This window comes from Ambystoma mexicanum, chromosome 9 (assembly GCF_040938575.1).
Source record: "Ambystoma mexicanum isolate Mex_15411 chromosome 9, UKY_AmexF1_1, whole genome shotgun sequence".
NCBI lineage: Eukaryota > Metazoa > Chordata > Amphibia > Caudata > Ambystomatidae > Ambystoma > Ambystoma mexicanum.
Window position 1 is genome coordinate 578329121 of NC_090931.1, and position 19523 is coordinate 578348643.

The 19523-nt window shown below is 46.7% G+C and overlaps 1 protein-coding gene across 1 annotated transcript in view; it reads right to left on the reverse strand.

Moving 5' to 3' along the window:
- LOC138488299 (multidrug and toxin extrusion protein 1-like) overlaps positions 1-19523 on the reverse strand; it is a 638882-nt gene that overhangs the window by 111132 nt on the left and 508227 nt on the right. The gene's annotated exons all lie outside the window — the stretch shown is intronic.

Below are 19523 nucleotides of genomic sequence, written 5' to 3' on the forward strand. Positions count from 1 at the left end.
AGTTTCACAGAGCACATGGAGCAGAGGAGGAGGAGGAGATGCCATGCAAGGTGAGCGCCCATTCCTCGGGTCAGGCCCTCACCCTGTGCATAAACAGATGTCCAGCTGATAACCCTGTACCTGCTGAACAGGGAGACCTTTGCACAGCAACTCTCCCTGATCCACGACGACATCCACAGCAGGACCAACATCACAATTGCTTCATTTTCTTACAACTGGCACCTACCAGCACACTATGGGCATGCTGCATGGCATGCCATAGCCCACATTTTGAGTTGTGCTTGTGCAGGTTCTGGAAGCACTCCTGCACCCTGCATCCCAGCACATCTCCCTGCCCACCACCGCAGCACAGATAAATGCCACAAAGGCACGTTATTATGCAGCTGCCCACCTGCCCAACATAATTGCCACTCTGATCTACAACCATGTGGTGTTGGTTCCCCCCAGGAACCGAAGAGGCATACTGCAACAGCAAGCAGTATCAGTCAATGAATGTCCAGGTTCCCTGAGATTCTGACCTCATGATCACACACTGGTGCGCCCGCTTTCCTGGTTCCACTGACAACACCACAGTCCTGCGGATCAGCACGCTGCCTGCATACATTAAGAGCCACAGAGGGGAACGGAGGGTGGGGAGTATTACAACTACTGATCAATGCATGCCCTGTCAAGGCCCTGTACATGCAGGGCTTGCCCTCTCACTCCGCACATGACATCCACCAACACAAAGGACTAGTCCCTGCAGGACAAGGCAGTAGTATGTCAGTAATGCACAGTGCCCCAACAAGTAAGTAATACACAAACAGAGGACTTCCGTAACCATAATGCATAGAGAACACATGCCTACACGGCCAATGCCACAGTCCAACACTGCATAATATGCAACACTGGCAGAGTGATAGCATGTAATCTTCAAACCATTTAAGGGAAGGAACACAGAAACCGCAAACATGCACGAGAACAACCAATCACCCATCAGGGCACATGAATGATAGCAATGCACAGGCTCAACACAGACAACATGCACATTCGATCACAGGCCATGTTTCTCACAACTGGTGTGTGCGAGCTGTGCGCACTGTGTATCTCAAAGTGGCAATGCATATGTACCCCCGTAATATGTAACACTTCATTCAATTACTGGGTTGGAAAACCATGTTGTACAACAACACACCATTACTGCTTCAAAAGAGTATGCATCAACATGCCAACATGCCACTCATCTCGAAAGCACTGTGACTGACATCTGTGAACTTTGCACTTCCAGGGGACTCTGATTACCCCCAACTCCCATAGCTGATGGCACGTGCGCAATCCACGTATGCCACAGGAGGTGGCCTACAATGAAGAATACGTCAGGACCAGGCTGTGCATTGAGAGGACCTCTCAGCTGATAAAGAGACATTTCCACTCTCTCCGCCAGACTGGAGAGGCCCTGATGTACAGGCCAGAGAAGGTTGGCCAAATATGTATTGCCTGTGCCATACTGCACAACAGCTGCCTCAGGTGAAATGTCCCCCTGTCCCCTGATGAGGACTGACCTCCCCCAGAAGACAATGATGGATTGTCTGCAGATTAAGCGATGCCACACAGTGAGTGTGAAGAAGGCATGGACGGATGTCTGGTGGGGCAAGAACTAATTGACAATTATTTCCAGACACATTACTTTTCACTTGTTTCTCGCTTTTGTATACAGCCACGTTTTGAATATATCACCTTCACACACTAATAATTGTCCTTGAATTTGTTCAGGTGAACCTGTATGTTATTGTGAACTGTGCAAAACATGCATCCCCAGCACCCATGAAAACCCACCTACCTCCCCTATGCCCAGTGAAATAGTGTAAAAATTATATGAGTCATTTTCGTGACCTCTTGAACTTGCCAGCCTGCTCAGGCAGTGTACGGGCCACATCACAGAAGGATTGGTGCAGTCGGCTCTCAGCCAATGACCAATCCCTGTGGGGCTGGCAGAGATGGAAGTCTCAGCCTCCTGGGCCCGGATATGTTGCAGGGTGAGGCGCATGCTAGCGTACCTAGAATTGACAAATGCCAAAATGCCCTATGTGAGCTCCCTTACCCTCTGCCTCACAGCTGTGTTTGCAGCAGTCGCCATTGACAATTGGATGCACTGGTGGTCCAATGATACGGCTATTCTCTGTGAGCAGCCCTGTACAGAGTCCCTTTTGGCCTGTAGATGCTGCACCTGCATCTCTGCCATGTTTTCTAAGTTCATCTGGCGGCACTCGCTGGTGTCCAGCCTCCTCCAGATGACATCTAGTAAATGCTGCAGCACACCCCGTGGGCTATGGAGAGGGCCAGGGCTGAATCAGGAGGACCTGAACTCAGTGTCATCTGCGTCAGGTGTTCCACTGCTATCACTTCCTGTATCCAGGACACTCTAGCAATGAGAATGGCTGTCTGCTTCGGGTGACAAAGGAGAGTCAAGGGGCAGATGGGTAGGTGCATGTGTTGAGCCATGTGTGCCACTGGCGGGTTGCTCCTCAGGGAGCACCAGAGGGGCTGCCTGTGGTGTTGCGGTTGTAGCTGCTGGGGGTGCTGCGCCTGCAGCTGCATCTGGTGTGCCCCCATCAGGTGCTGTACCAGCTGTGCTATGTGTACTGCTGGTGGAGGGGCCACTGGGCACACTTGTGGAGACTCTGGCTGTCTCATCACTTAGCACGGCTACCATGGCACTGCTGTGCTCTTGCCTTGGTGCATCGCTCCTGCTCTTCCTCCTGCTTTTCCCTTGGCTGTCTTGTGTAGGGGTGGAGGTTGATGTTCGGTCACCAGTGGAGTTACCTAGGGAAGTAGTGGGTCCTGCATTATCAGCCGGAGTTGACTGTGAACCTGTTGGGTGGAAAATGGCATGCTGTCAATCATCATGCATACTTCTATATGGACTAGCAAGACACTCATGCAACATGATGAATGGTCATTGTACACACATTTTGTCTTATGGGCAGGGTCCGTTGCAGGCCAATGAGAATGGCGCATGCAAAGTGGGACTAGTGTCTGCTGATGATATGCATGGCATATACATGGGCTCATTGCCTGTTGGACTGCCATTATGGCTTGCACATGTGGTAACACAAAGGGTACACTTTGCCACTTGGACGTTCACAGCACACATGGGTGCTTCTCATGGTTGCATGGCCTCACATGTACACTTCCCCTACAGTGCATGTGTCTTTGCACAGTATTCCATCTTTCCATGCACACAAATGTCGTAGCAGTACCTTTGTACACATTGCTATGTGGTTAGCCATTCCCCTGTCCATTGGGTCCATCTATGGCAGCGGACACATTCATGGGATGAGCATTTGGCCAGTGCATTCTCATGAGAGAGGGAACATGCATACTCATCGGGATCACATTGGCTGCTTGCTCCCACTTCTGCACTCCGAACGCCCTCTATCCCTTCCATATGGAGTTTGCTGCTGGTTTTCTCCTTCCACAAGGTCAGGACAAGAGGTGCAACTGTGCCGCCTCCTGTGAAAGAAGTCTCACGCCTGGGTTTTGCAAAGAGGCTGCAGACCCTGGCCTTCAGGTAATTCTAGTGCTTGCGGCAGTCCTCACTGTCCCGTGGGACCCTGCCCACTGCTGCAACCTGTTCCTTGATGCTGGGCCAGATGGCAGCCTTCCTCTGGCTAGCGGGCCTCCAGTGTCTGGTGCCATAGAGCTCACCAGCATGAGCCACCACCTTCTCTGAAAGCACCTGAAACTCATCCTCGCTGAACTTCACCTTGCACAGCCTCATGTCCGGCAGCTTGTCTTTGCCCTTTTCCTGTGTCATCTTCCTTGGGGCTCCTTGTTATATCTAGGGTGGGAAGCCATCGAGTAGCATGGCGAGTTATTGTAATGTGTAGTGTCATACCTCACCTGTGACATTGTTGCATTTTTGGGTTCCAGAGAAATCTGCTAGCTGTTTCTTGGGGAGAATAGAGATACCGGATGGCTGGGGGCTGCAATGTACCAGCTTCAAGCTAATAAGGATGATAGCTGTCATCCCGCACGTCTGAAGCATCCTTATATCATTGCCAGGTGTATGGGATGAGCTATGGGATATGACTCCTCAAAAGAGGAGTGTGAAGAAAATGTTGACATGATTACTGTAAACATGGTGGGAGGTCAAGGATGTGATGATGACTGTGCCAGTGCAGAAGCTGTTATTCGGGTGAATGGTAGAAGGGTGAATAGGATGACAGATACGGGTGCAAAGGTATCGCTTATGTCGGAGGGATGTGTTTAAAGAGGTATTACAAAGAAGAGTGGATACCTTAATGCCACCAGACATAAGACCGGGGGGTATAATATAGACAGAATTCAACTGCTGGGTTACTTTGTGGCTGATTTGGAGTTTAAGGGTAGGAAAGCAGTGAGGAAGGTGTTTGTGACTAAGAAGGGAGCGATGATATTGGGGTCGTGCGAGCAGAAGTTGTGTATACGCTTAGACCCAAACATGAATGATCAGGTTCCTCATGTGGGCCAGAATGGCCTTATAAAAGATGTTGAAAGTTATGGGAGTGTGTTTGTGCAAGGAGCGGGAAGGACAAAAGTGATGAGACATTGCATTTTCCTGAAGTAAGGCAGTGTGCCTATGGAGGCAAAGCTACACGCTATTCCTTTGGTTTTGCAGAAGGAGTACAGAAAGAATTGAACAAATTATGTAATATGGGAATAATAGAAAGGGCAAGTAGTGTAGAGTGGGTCTTGCCTTTGGTCGTTGTCAAGAAACAGAGTGATGAGTTACGTCTTTGTGTATATCTCAGGCAACTTAATAAAAGTGTTGTGGTGAGAGGCACCCTTTGCCGAATATGTCAGAGATGTTGGCTATGATAGGAAAGGGGAAGATTGTCACAAAATTTGACCTAGTTTCAGCTTACCATCAGGTTGAGTTAGAACCACAGTCCCGAAAAATAACTGCTTTTGTGTCACATGAAGGCATATTACAATTTTGCAGGATGCCGTTTGGTTTGGTTGCTGCGTCTTCGGTATTCCAGAAAGTTATGTATAAGTTGTTTGATGAGGTAAAGAGTGTACATTGTTTCCAGGACGACATTCTGGCTTGTGGGGAGACATTAGGAAATGTATTGGACATTTTGGAGGAGAGAGGGTTGATGCTCAGAAAGAAAATGTGTGTGTTCAGGAAGGAATCAGTGGAATATTTGGGGCATGAAATAACCATGGACGGTGTGCGGCCCAAGAAAGATATGGTTGATTGTATTAGTAAGATTGAGAGTGCACAAACAAAAGGGGAGCTGAGGTAATTTCTGGGAATTATAGAGTTTTACAAAAAATGTGTAAGAAACTTTGCGGGATAACAGCAATCATCTTTATTAGCTTAAGCCTAGTACATTGCAGCCCTCAGCCATCCAGTATTCCTCATATATCCAAGACAGAGCTAACGGATTTCTCTGGAACCCAACAACTTCATAAGTGATATCTAACACGCCACATTCCAACAACTCTCCATTCTTCTCTATGGCTGCCCGCCCAAGATATAACACACCTGTCGGATGGCAACAGGAAATGGGAGATTCAGGGCAGATCCTGTAATGATGCTATTTCCACAGGCTGTCATTTTTCTGCTAGATTGTGTGCAGAGTTGACTTGCGGTAATGGTAATTCTGCTGATGCCAGGTGGCATTATCATCCGAACTTCATTTACGGCAGTAATTCTGCGATAACCGTTACCATCGATGGTGTGTGCACCCTTCCGTCACCTTGCAATGCGGCAGTAATTCTGCCATTTACCACCACAGTAACAGTAATTCTGCTGTCATTAGCCAATTCGTAATGGGGCCCTAGGATCTTTATCACAAATCATAGTTAGGGGAGCCAAGTGAATTTGGATATTTTAGTCTGCTGAGTAAGGGTTCTAGATTCAATAGAAAGTAAACCATTAGGCAGGTAGGTCTCTTAAAGTAATCTGAATATAATCATTTGGTTGATCCACTGGAATGTCACTGAGGGAGAACCCGCAATGCCCTCCTGAAGAATCACAGAGTATCTTGCTATGGCATATCATGTGAATACATATATCAAAGCATCCCGACTTTGTTTTGCCTAGATCTTAACTTCTGAATATTAATCATAAAAATCCTGTGATTACTAAGTGGCGGCATAGGGTTGCAGACCACTGAAAACAAGTCTTGCTATGTGTTTTTCCACTCCCCTTTCCTGCTGGAATATTGATTTCCTGCTTCCTAGATTGTAGCCTATCACTAGCCATTGGTGGTGGTTTAGCTATTAAATATTATTGACATCAATTTCACTGCAGAAACCATGCTGGAGGTAGTACTACTCCTTGCGTAATATTCAGGCCAGTCTTTTTGCAAAAGTGGTGTGCAACTAAACTATGTAAGCATTATGTTGTAATGGAAGAGGAGGCGTCCTCTGTAAGGTAAGTTATGATATGATATACAACATTTATAACGTGACTATAAACAAGTGTTTCAAGGTGCGATGAGGCAAGGGAGAGGGTACAAAGGACAGACAACGATCCTACTAGACCAGGTGTCATTCAGATTGCGTAAGTGCATGGGACTCATACGTTAAGCTTTATTGTCCCTTGGCTCTGTACTCTTTCGGGTTCACAGACGGTAGGACGGGCAGGACACAAGACAGTCACAGACACCAGACACCTAGTTACCCACACCCCACACCCTCCAAACACACACGTTCCACCAGGGCCACACAACACGCGCCATGATGACCCATTACATTGCCATGGGTAGAGAGCCAATTGCTGTCACCTTTAAAAAGACTAAGGGCCTCATTATAAGTATGGTGGTGCGGTAAAAACATTGGTAACTGTTACCACCTCATTACTGCAATGCCATAATATAGGTTTGGCTGTAAGGCAGAGGAAAAACATCCAGCAAAATGTTGGAGGTAAATCTGCCACCTTACTACCAAAAATTGTCAAAATGGGTGGAATTACCGCTGGTAGAATTGCCACTCGTGGTAATTCTGCCAAAATACCCATGGTGTTCTACTCCATAAATGGGGTATAACACCACCATAATACCTCTTGTGATTTGACAGTAATTCCACTGGATCAGGTGGCAGAAACAGTAAATTCGGCGGATTTAAACTGAAATACTACCAAACTTTTAATGAGCCCCTTAAACTCGTGAATTCTCTAAGCCCACTCCACCTATCCCTAATCACCCTTTAACTCTACAAATTAATGTTTTATGTGGTAAATACTGAGTCAAATTTGTCAGCATTAGAATTTGTCTCCTTTAACAATAAACTAATTTCAGAATACATTTAACTGACACCTTCTACCAAGATTCTCAAGGAAGCCATATTAAGAATAAGTTGGTGCCACGACTTAGAAGGGAAAGGTTTTCCGAAGGACTTTTCTAATGGATGGGAGCCTACCCATTTTTGTTTTCGGGAACCATTATGGACCTGCTGGTTTTGATTTTTAGGTTGCTTCCGCCCAAATATTTTATTGGGATTCTGGGTTTTTTCAGCCACATTAATGCGTTCAGGACTAGGAAGGTCTCCTTCAGGTTTGTCTGGATCATGATACACCATATGTTTATCACACTTACTGGAGAGGCTAGGCTATCACTCCAAATTAGGGGTGAAAATCGATTGGACAGTCCCTCGGCCTAGTATATATATATATATATATATACATATATATATATATATATACACACATACACTCTGACAAAAAACGTTGTAAAGGGACATTATGGTTCAGTTACACTAGTAAAAACCTATGTAACCTATGTGATGTCATCAATGACATTTGTGATGTCATGTTTGATGTCATGGGTGTTCGTCTTAGCACTGCACAGTGGTGACGCGAGTTATGGTTGCTTAGGTTACTATAACTGATGAATTTCTGTTTTATTTTTGGTTTTACTTGTAACCATAATATGGATAGGTTATTAGTGCAAAGTAAGTGTAATGTTCCTTTCAAGTACTTGTTGCACTGAATTTGATAGGTTTTTCTTAGTGCAACTGAAACATATTGTCTCTTTAACAATGTTTTTTGTCAGTAAATGTCATAGCCTTTTAGTAGTGCAACTTACCCAAAACGTCCCTTTAGCAATGTTTTTTGGGAGTGAATTTCATAGGTTTTTACTAGTGCAACTTAACCATAACGTCCCTTTAACAACGTTTTTTTGTCAGTGAATTTCATAGGTTTTTACCAATGCAAGCATGATCTTCCTTCAGCAACGTTTTTTCAGTGAATTGCATAGGGTTTTAGCAGGATACCCTTACTTTTTGAAGATGTACTGTACAACATACTGAACCTGTGGGCACCATGTTAATGCGCACAGCAGTCTTGGAGTATGCGTCTGGTCGTGGACATCGGGTGGCATCCAACCTGCTCAGAAAGGCAGGGTCTCTCTTACATAGTCTTACCATTCAGCAAACACAAGGAACATATGCAAGCAGCAGCATGTACATCAATTGCAAGGTAAAATAGAGTAGATCTGCAAATTGTGCAATTATGAAGCAAACAGCACAAAGGCATAGGGACTACACCATAACGGAATGCACCAACATCAGAAGTGATGTCTCCCTTTAACAATCTTACCACACTGCTACTGTGCATGGGGAAAAAGAACGAACGGTCAGAGTAAGGACGGGAATGTACTAAGACCAGAATATCACTGCAACGTAGCAAGCACAATACAGTTTGTCTGATAATTGCGCAGGTGGTGCAGTATACAATAGTACAGAAGCATAAGGGTTTTTGTGTGTATGTAGCAATGGCAAGCACCTTACAGTAGCTGAAGACAAATTCCCTCATGACGCAATGACTTATGATACTAACCGCATTGGTACTAACAGAAGTGTGAAATGTAAATTATGTAATATATATTGCTTCATGTACACCGAACACATTTTCTTTTCTGTACGAGAACATATTCGAAAGGAAAGCAAGGCAGCACAAGCGGCACCCCTTCCACAACAGCATACGGCATAAGAATGGAAAGAAACTCTGTAAATATCAAATTGGACAGCCTGGAAGCCAAAATGGAAGAATTGAACAATTGTGCCACCATAAAAGATTGCGTACAAGGGGATATTATGGACAAAATAAAACAGCACTGCCAGACCTGCACGTGTACCCCGTCCCCGCATCACAGCCCGCCATCCCCTCAAAATCTGTGTGATGGGAGACGTGACGATGATACCTCAATCCCTTCCTCCCCTCACGACCAACTTGTACAAATCCCCAATTCCCCACAATAAGTATCCACTTCTGCTACCCCCTCCCTTTCCTATTGGTGTGTATCAATGTGTTCAAGTAAACGTTGATTTTTAAATTGTTGCGCAGTGTACATGTGGTATTGTTTTTTTTTTTTTAAATGCTGTTATGACAGAGCAGCGCACAGTCCTCGTAGGAGTGACCGCAATTAAGCAAAAGGTAGGTGTCCTACGGACACCGCACCTGCACAGCCTATCCGCAATGACAATGGAGGCATCCGTATGACACCAGCCTGACCCGCATTTCTGCATGTTGTGCATCACCTATAATTACGTGTGGGAGCGGACGTTTGTTCGTTGTGCAAGTACATGCATATGTATCGGTTGCTCTGTGTCCTGGTAACACCGCCACTGTGCAGCATATGCAAACAAACTTTATTTAGTTTGAGCCGCCCACCCACGTCCTACAGGTAGCTATACAGATAAACATCCCACCTTCTATACCCTATAAACCCTATAAACACCCAGCGTCTCCCAAAATGGCCGGCGCACGTGTGTCGCACTATTGCTCAGTAGAGAAGTGGCAACGGTGGGCATAAGACACCTATGCACATACGTACAAGGTATTCAGCCCAAAACGCGTCCTGCAGACAGCCGTCCCAAGGGAGAACAGTGATAACGTCACCATGCGACCGCACCCATGCTGCGCAAGGGCCCTTATTTCGGGGACATGATCTGGATCCTCGGACAGCGGAAAAGTACAGTGTTGTGCAATGTTGCAGAGGGAGTATTTTTCAGACAGTACAGACTTACAAACATACCACAATGTGCCATTGCACATGTATGTTTTTCAACAATGTAGACCTGTTTTCCGGGTGCAAGTTCTCCACAGCAGCTCTACAAAAGGCCACACCCCAGAGCTGCTCTGCAATCTATCTGTAGCTTTTCAGAACAGAGTAGCAGGCCACATTGGTTTGCCCTGTAAGTGATGCTGTACCGAATCTGCTGTGCTACATTGTCTTTGCAAGTAATGGCAACCATGTCTGCCCGGCTCAGTACGCACAGTAATGGAGAAAAGTATTAGCAGCCCTTCCTGTGACCCACACCCTCAATTGCGATAGTCCCCACTGTCCCATTCTCATGGGTAGCATGCAGAAAATGGTAGTATGTGGCACACGAGTTTCCCAAAGTACATCGAGGGCCGTGCCCCAAGCAAGTAAAAATATTCCTTCTTCCCTTTCCACTTTCTTCTTTCCAGCATGCCGTCATTGGGTACTGGTGAAATGTTCCACACGCATCCACCACTCACAACGAAGAGCTCTCCATGTAACAGTATCTGTTCTGTACAACATTCCTCTGCGTACATATCATACCCAGAAACGTTATTGCACAATACCTCAGCCTCCACAGTCCCATTTCCTTGGTTATCCTCAAAATCCCCGGTTGTGGATTTCGTGCTGCGTGCGGGCGTGGGGGAATAAATTGCAACCAGGGTAGGGGAGTTCGTTTTTAGTGGCAGCTCTGAAAAGAGCCTTTTTTTAAGGTGCTTCTAGAGAAACACCTTTTTCGGTTTTTATTTGATTTTGTGTGTTCTTGTGCTGACATTGTTATAGTAAAGTCTTCAACACATCCTGTAGATGGGCAAACAAAACAACATTACCAATGGGCGACAATAAAATGCTATTTGCATGGGAAAACTCTGCATTTCCACAACTAATGAGATAATTGTTGCAGAAGAGCATCCCACGAGCGGACAAAAAAAACAATCACACATGCTTCTGTTGATGAGGCACCTTACAACCTCTGGCTCGGAACAACATGCATTAGCATTGTCCCATACTGTTCTTGGTGTTATGGATGAGAAAAGCACCTGGGCAGTGGGAAAAAGCCTCTTTACTACATTCAGCAACCTCTTCAGTCGACGGAACAAACCTAAACAAGCCACGTAACCCAAATGCATGCCCCCGTAGTGCACAACGACAACAACACGAGCCAAAGTGACCAGGCCTCTGCAAAGTGCATGCATATCGGCGAAACTGCGGTCATATACAGCGCCCCGCAATGTGTTCACTCCTTCCAAACCGAAATTGCCATCAAAGTGTCTTTCCAGGGCATACTTGTGCAGCTCTATCACAAAGGCATCACCCAAAGTCAACACAATGTGTTTCGCCATGTCAGCCAGCCTCACTACGTAGAGTTATGTTAAACAGTATGACCGCCCCTTGCTGTGAACCACACCCTCAGTACCTGTAAAGACTGGTAGGGGGTGTCTGCACTTCCGCTCTCTATATGGTAGAGGAGAGGCACAGAGGACCCCAGCCAAGATTCTCTATTATTGGTACGTGGTCGAGCAATCGAGGCCTAGCTTCTCAGGAGGTGATGCAGGCTGGTTCTTAAATACAGTGTAGTCCCCGAACCCCCACAAAGGAATGTCCACACACTATTACTGAAAACACAGTCTTTATATAATGAATATTCAAAGGTATGTACACGATCACAATAACGCACTTTGTACTCGGAAGTCAATAATGATAAATATATACAATTCTAAAGTGGTACCACCAAGGTTATCGAATCTCATTAAAGTGCATCAACTGTACGGTTGAAATGTCACACAGATCAATAACGAGGAAACCAGCAATAGAGATAGGAAGGAACGCAAGATGGTTGAAACAGTAGGCAGAATGCTGACCCCTACCACTAGGCACAGTTCTGTGTGGAGATCCCCCCACCTGGGCAACCTGTAAATAAAGATATATAGCACAAGCCCAGTCCATATAATGTTCAATAGTCTTACTTGCTCCTATTAAGGTTTTACCCCCCCAATGTACCTGGTGGAGTAGAGTTCTCCGACGATGCGTCGACCAATCCTTCTTGAGTGACTCCCTTTAAGGCAGGAGCCACGGATCGTCGAGAGGTGTCGAGGAACTCGGAGTTCGGTGTCGGGGAATTGACGGCCCTTCTTGAGTGCCCTCCCTTTAAAGCAGGAGTCACGGGTCGTCGAACGTCCGACGGTGAACAGGTTGAACTACGGCAGTGAAGTGGCAGCTTCGTTCCTAGCGGTGCTCGTTGACGACAGAGTGTTGGCGTCCTGCAAGGAAGAGGCGTGCGGGGCACCTCGGTGCGATAGTTCTGGACTGCAAAGAGATGATGAAGAACTGTGGCCCAGCAAGGGCGTCGAGTCGTCGGTGTCTCTGTGGTCTTTAGGTGGCAGGAAACCCCCTGGTGGATGCTCATCGGCGCGTCGACAGTCAGGCCTTCTCCAGCGGGAGACAAGCGGGTGATGATGCAGACGGGAGTGTCCATTGATCAATTGAAGTTCTTAGGCAAACGGGCGCACGGCGGATCCGGTCGGCGACGGCGGTCGTCGACAGTGGCGGACAACAGTCCGGGCGCTTCTCCTTGGAGTTCCGCAGCAGTCCCCATATCGGGTCGGCAGCCTGTCAAAGGTCTGTCTAACAGGGAGCGCTGGCAAAGATCAGCCGTGCACGATGGTCCCTCGTAGCTCGGGAAGAGGGCGCCTTACCAGGTCCTCTCTGGGTCAGTCCTTAGAAGCACAGCAGCTTTCAGATTGTGAGGGAGAGCAACAGCACTTCTTCTCGTCCAGCGGGGCTTCAAGGTCAAGCTTCAGTTACTCCAGTTACTCGCGACTAAGGGCATTCATGCAGGCAGGCAGCCAGCCAATCAGGCACACGAGGTATTCAGGCCATTCACTTCTCTCCAGACACTCACAACAAGTTATGTGTATTGGGACAAGTACCAAGCCATTCAACACTTCAAGCTGCATTCATACCGGTTTCGGGCAGGGCTGTCTCAGTCATTGTGTCAACCACCAGATACTAGACACCCACAACACAGAATGCATATTCGTCACACACTCTATTCACCCAGGTCCCACCCACAGGAGGTACCCACAACATACATCACCGGGAAGGCTCCAGCTAGTCTGGCCGGGCCTTCACAACAACACCATATATGGCATTCCCACCCAACAGCCAGTCAGGGGGAAGGGACAGAGTCAGGGCTTCCCAGGACTTTGGGAAAACAAGGTAATGGGTAATATAAAGCAAGGGGCCACAGGGGCCATCTTGTTTTCCATCAGGAATCAACTGATCCCAATGGCAAGGCAGGGGTATCCCAAAATGGAGGATACTCCGCGCACCTGTCAATTTCATCATGGAGCTGCCACCAGCCCATACCCTGCTCTGTGGGCCACCCACAGGTGCCCAAAAACATACATTAGGGGCACAGGGTTGTACCCCCACCCATAGGTGCCATAAGGGTATCCCACGGGTCGGTTCACCAAACCAAAAGAGAGAGAGCTGCACCGCCAGGAGTCCCACATGAACTCCTGCGCGGAAAACACAACAGAACACACGATAAAAAGCAGTAAAGGACAAGGATACGGAGGCCCTGTCCCTCCGACGCATTTCCAGCATCAAAGTACCTGATTGGCTAATCCCCACAGTCCCATTTCCATTGGCCAGCATGGTGACAAGGGCATAATGTGGCAGGTGCACTTCCCAAAGTACCGCGAGGGCCGCGCCCCAGTATAACAGGAGCAGTCCTTCCCTCTCCACTATTTTTTGTCCACCACTACCTCATTGGGTACGAGTAAATCATACACGCATTCACCAGTTCCATCCAAGACGTTTGCATCTAACACTTTCAGTTCTGCATAACACTTCATATATGCCATTACAAATTCAGCCTGCAAGTGTCCTGCCATTGCAAAGCACGTCCAGTAGAAAGTTCAGTAAGAGATTGCAAAATTTGTGCATCCACATTCATCCACATGAGCACCTATCACCACAAAATGGAGGCATGAACACTTTTTCTGCAGTATGTTTACAACTCTGTTATAAGTGCCTCTCCGCACGGTATCTGCCACGGAGCGTCATTATGTTCTTAAAAAGCATACTGTTTTTTCTCCCATCCCCTACCATCAAGTAGCACTTCAATGGTATGTGCTTGCAACGTTTTCATTTACCCATATCATACATTGTAATATTGAAACAGGAACTCTCTTCTTTCCTTCCGACAATGCTAGGAATTGTTTTGCCCAGTAAACCATCTCCTACATAAATGGTAACAATATTTGTATTTGTATTTGTATTTGGTTTATTTATAAAGCGCAACCAGGCCCAGGGGCATACGGGCGCATACGTTTTTTGATCATGTTACATAAGAGTACAGTTAACATTAGCAAGCAGTAGGCAACAGTTACAATAGTTGCGGTTACAAATAAATAAATACATTGGTATTACAGGTACAAGCATACATGTTGCAATCAAGGCGGTGGGCCGAAGGTGAGACAGATAGTAATATTATTTACAATATGTACAGTGGGTAGGCAGTAAATCTAAGCTCTAGGATGTTAAAGCTGTCAATGTGTCCAGGTCATGAAGCCAACGTTTGGTGTTGCGTTTAAATAGGTTGAAGGAGGTTACAGACCTGATTGGAACAGGTAGTGTGTTCCATAGCTTTGAGGCTTGTACAGGGAAATTAACTCCTCCCGAGTTATGGAGTTTGAATCTTTGTATAGACATAGTGTTAACTTGAGCTGTTCTAAGTGGTCTTATAGATGTGTGTGGGGTAAGTTGGTTAGAGATGTAGGATGGTGCGAGGTTAGCCCTGGCTTTGTGGGTAAGGGCAAGAACTTTGAGGGATATTCTGTGCTCTATAGGGAGCCAATGCAGATTACGTCTAGTCTCAGAGATATGCGACTTCTTAGGGATGTTGAGGGCTGCCCTAATGGTGTTATTTTGAGTTACTTGTAGTTTGTGAATATTTTTGCGGCTAGTGCCTAAGTAGAGGGCATAACAATAATCTACTTTGGACAAGACTAATGTTCTAGCAAGAGTAATGCAGTTGGGAGTGGAGATAAAAGGCCTACATGCGGTAATAAGTTTACATGTGTAGGCGGCTGAAGACGCTACTGCATTGGTTTGTTTGGTGAAGCATAATGTGGCATCGAGGTAGATACCAAGGGTTTTAGTATTATTAGAGACAGGGATGGGGTTACCATCAATAGTGAACAGCACCTAAACCAGCACTGAATGCATCTTACCAACCTAAAGCAAGTTCCCAAAAGGTCACTGTCTGCACAGCTTTGGTTCTCTCTAGCCTGGACTATTGCAACATCCTTTTTTTAAATCTGCCTGCTTCTACTCTCTACCTTCTGCAATTCATCCAGAAGAGGACTGCGCAACTTGTCCTTGGCCTCAAGCCCAGGGATGGTATTTCTCCTGCACTGAAATGTCTACAATAGCTCCCATTGGCTGAGAGGAATAAGATGAAAACACTCTGCATTATGCACAATGTCTTCTGGGCCCTGGAACCTCAAAACCTTCAACTCTCAATTCCTATATATCTCCCTGCTCGAGCTCTTCCCTCATCCGCCTCCAACTCTCTCAGGGTCAGTCCCTTCTGCAAGCAACCAGTTGGTGGTAGATCTCTTCCTTCGGCTAGGGCCTCCCTCTGCAAAAGCCTCCCTGCCACTTGAGGAGAATCATCGCTGGTTCCGGACGCATCTCAAAACCTTTCTCTTTGCGTCTGCTTTTTCTCCTCCTCTCCCCGGCTGACTTCCTGGCTGAAACTGATTCTGTACTGGATACTTGGCCACTCTCTGATGTCGAGCCCAGGCCACCTTCACACGCCAGTCACACCCCTGCACTGCCTTTCTGTATCCCCTAACAGTTCCACCACCACCTGATGTCTGCACACCCTTGCACTTCACACAATCGGGATGTATTTTTACTTATTGTCATTTGTTCTTCTTCCCATGTACTGCACCTTTCCCTCTACCCATGCAGTTGGGCCATCTGCATGACACCTGGCCTAGTAGGTTTGTTGTCTCTGTCTCCCCTCTGTTCCCCCTCCCTTGCCTCATCGCGCCTTGCAAAACCTGTGTATAAGCGCATTATAAATGCTATATCATACAATTTCACATCATACGATATCATACACACATTGCATTTATTACAACAGGATGCCTGCCACTTACCTCGTACACTTCACAGGGTTTTTTTTTCTCCACAGTACTCCACTTACAACAAACTTTTCAAACATTATCGCACAAAAGCAGCACTGAATGTATGTTACCATCTTCAAACAAGAACATACAGTGCATGCATGCAAACAGGATGCCTGCCCCTTACCTTGCACACTTCCACCATAGGCTTCTGCACTTCTTTGTACAAAGAGACCTTCTGCCACAGTTTTTGGGTACACACCACAACCATGAACCTTATTGAGCAATGTCTTACCTCGACAGTCCCATAGCCATGGCTCCCATGCTGAAAATGGCCAGATGTGGCACGTGTAATCCTTAAACTACTGCAGAATACGCAGAGTTTTCGTGCTAGGAAGGGGCGGGGGGCAGTGTGAAACAGGATAGGGGATTGGGTCTTAAGTGGTCTGTCTGAAAAGTTGTTGAATTATTTTTTCATTTTTTTTTTACATGCTCGCAAACAACCTTTTCTTGTGTTTTCTCTTTCTATGAGTTTCTGTTTGCTCCTACTCCTTCAATTTTTACCGATTTATGGTCAATGCTTCTTGCATAGTATAAAAGAAAATAGTATTGCCAATGGCAAATTACACCTGCATGGTCCCATACTCCTCTTGGTGGAATGGTTAGGAAAACGACCTTCGCAGTGGGAAAAATCTGCACCAATGCATTCATCAACTTCTTCAGGTGACGGAGCAAACGTCCACACGACATGTAACCCAAATGTACACCTCCATAATGCACCACAATAACTTGAACAGTAATGGTAGAGGCCACGTATCTGCAAAGGCGAACCATCCCACCGAAACTGCATGCATAGAGACTGGACCACAAAGCGTCCACTCCTTCCAACCCGAAATTAGCAGCTAAGCCTCTTTGCACGGCATACCTGTGCAGATCTTGTACAAAGGTATCACACACGATCAGCACTGTGCGTCTCTCCATCTCTACCAACCTCATTACACAGAGAGTATTGGGAAAAAGTAGTACTGCTCCTTCCTGTGAACCACACCCTTGACACCTGGTTCCATAATCCCCACAGTTCTATTCGGATGTGGCACGTGCGCTTTCCCAGCTACAGCGAGGTCTACACCCTAGTAAAGCAGGGACAGTCCTTCTCCCCTCTCCACTGTTCTTCTTCCAGCATTCCCTCATTGAGTACTGTGAAATATGCATGCAGCAATCACAGCCAAGAACTCTGCATCAACACTATAATTTCTGTACAGCACTCCATATTTACTGTTGAACACTCCGAGTACACGTCGCGTGTGCTTCCAAAGCATCTTCAGTACAAAGTTCTGGAAAAAAATCCATGATTTCAGCATCCAAAATCATCCAGAGCGGTACCCATCACGCCTTCGACCATGCACACAAGAGTTTCCTGCTTTCACACACCGAGCACAACATAATGGAGCCATGCATGCGAACATGTGGCCAGAAACCACAATCCACAAACATAACATAGCCAGTGGCATTTCTATCCAACCCCAGTACCATAACACAGTGATGCATGGAAACATGTAACAGGTAGCAGATTCCACAAACATACCACTGCCTCCACCACCCCTACCCACTTCCATTCACAAAGTATTGTGTCACTGCCAACCAAAGCACACATCTTCGCAACATTGGCCCTACTCCCAGGAAGCTACACAAAAAAGAATATCCAAGCGCATAAAAGATTCACTTCAACCCTAATTTCTTCTATACCGACAGTGTTACAACACTGCACCCAGTGGGCACACTGCAGGACTTTTCACTGCACAATCTCCAGCCGTACACCAAAAACCGTAGGATGTTTTAACAATGACCGCACCCATGGAAACAACAACATAAGCATGTCAGAGCACCTCTGGTGCTCTATGAAGAGTAAAATGTGCTACACAGCCGTTCTGTAAAGGTGACCACCCTCTGAGAGATGCAGTCAAAACTGCATTGCTGCGGTGGGCGTGGTGAAGGCCTTGGCTTTTGGTGCATGGCCTACGGCCTTTGGCCATGCACCCAATAATCTAGGCATTGGCCACACCCACCGCAACGTAATCCAGTCATTCATGGCAACATGTCACGAAATACCACAATCCACACATGTAGCACAGCCACCGGCACCCCTACTCACTTTCTTCCACATACAATGGTGTTACTGCCAACCAACAATATATGCATGTCAGCGGACCTTTGGTACTCTATGAGGTCTGCAATGTGCTCCACAACCATTCGGTAAAGGTGAGCACCCTTTGACAGATGCAGTCTAAACTGCATTGCTGCAGTGGGGGTTGACAAGGCCTAGACTATTGGGTGCATGGCCTACAGCCTTTGGCCATGCAACCAATAGTCTAGACCTTGCCCACACCCACCGCAAATTAATGCAGACACGCATGGCAACATGTGACCAAGTACCACACTCCACACACTTACCACAGCCACCGCAAGCCTTTGGTCATGCACCCAATAGTCTAGGCCTTGGCCACACCAACCACAACGTAATCCAGCCATTCATGGCAACATGTCACCAAGTACCACAATCCAGACGTACCACAGCCACCGGCACTCCTACCCAACCTCTGCACCACTATACAGCGATGCATAGAAACATGCACCTTTTAGCAGCATCTACAAACTTAACCCAGCCTCCAGCACCCCTATCCACTTTCATTCACATACAATGGTGTTACTGCCAACCGAACCAACCAACAATATATGCATGTCAGCTGACTTCTGGTGCTCTATGAAGTCTACAATGTGCTCCACAACCATTTGGTAAAGGTGAGCACCCTCTGACAGATGCAGTCTTAACTGCATTGCTGCGGTGGGTGTGGGCAAGGCCTAGATTATTGGGTGCATGGCCTACAGCCTTTGGCCATGCACCCAATAGTCTAGTCCTTGCCCACACCCACTGCAACGTAATACAGCCATGCATGGCAACATGTGAGCAAGTACCACACTCCACACACATACCACAGCCACTGCCACCCAACCTCTTCATGGGAATACAGCTATGCATGGCAACATGCAACAGTTAGCAGAATCTACAAACATAATACAGCCTCTGGCACGCATACCCACTTTCATTCACATAGTATGAGGTTACTGCCAACCAAACCAAAATTTGTTTTGCAACAGTGGCCCTGCTCCAGGCACTCCATTCAGTACACCAAAGCAATGCCTCAATAGTGCAGTACAGTAGATGTGGATACTACGCAATCCTATGAAATATGCAGTTCACCAATATCCAATTCTATGCACACACTATTTAAATATTGCACTCACTTCACAAACTGCAGTATCCAAGCACATAGAAGATGCAATTCAAGCCTACCCTCCTCTATAC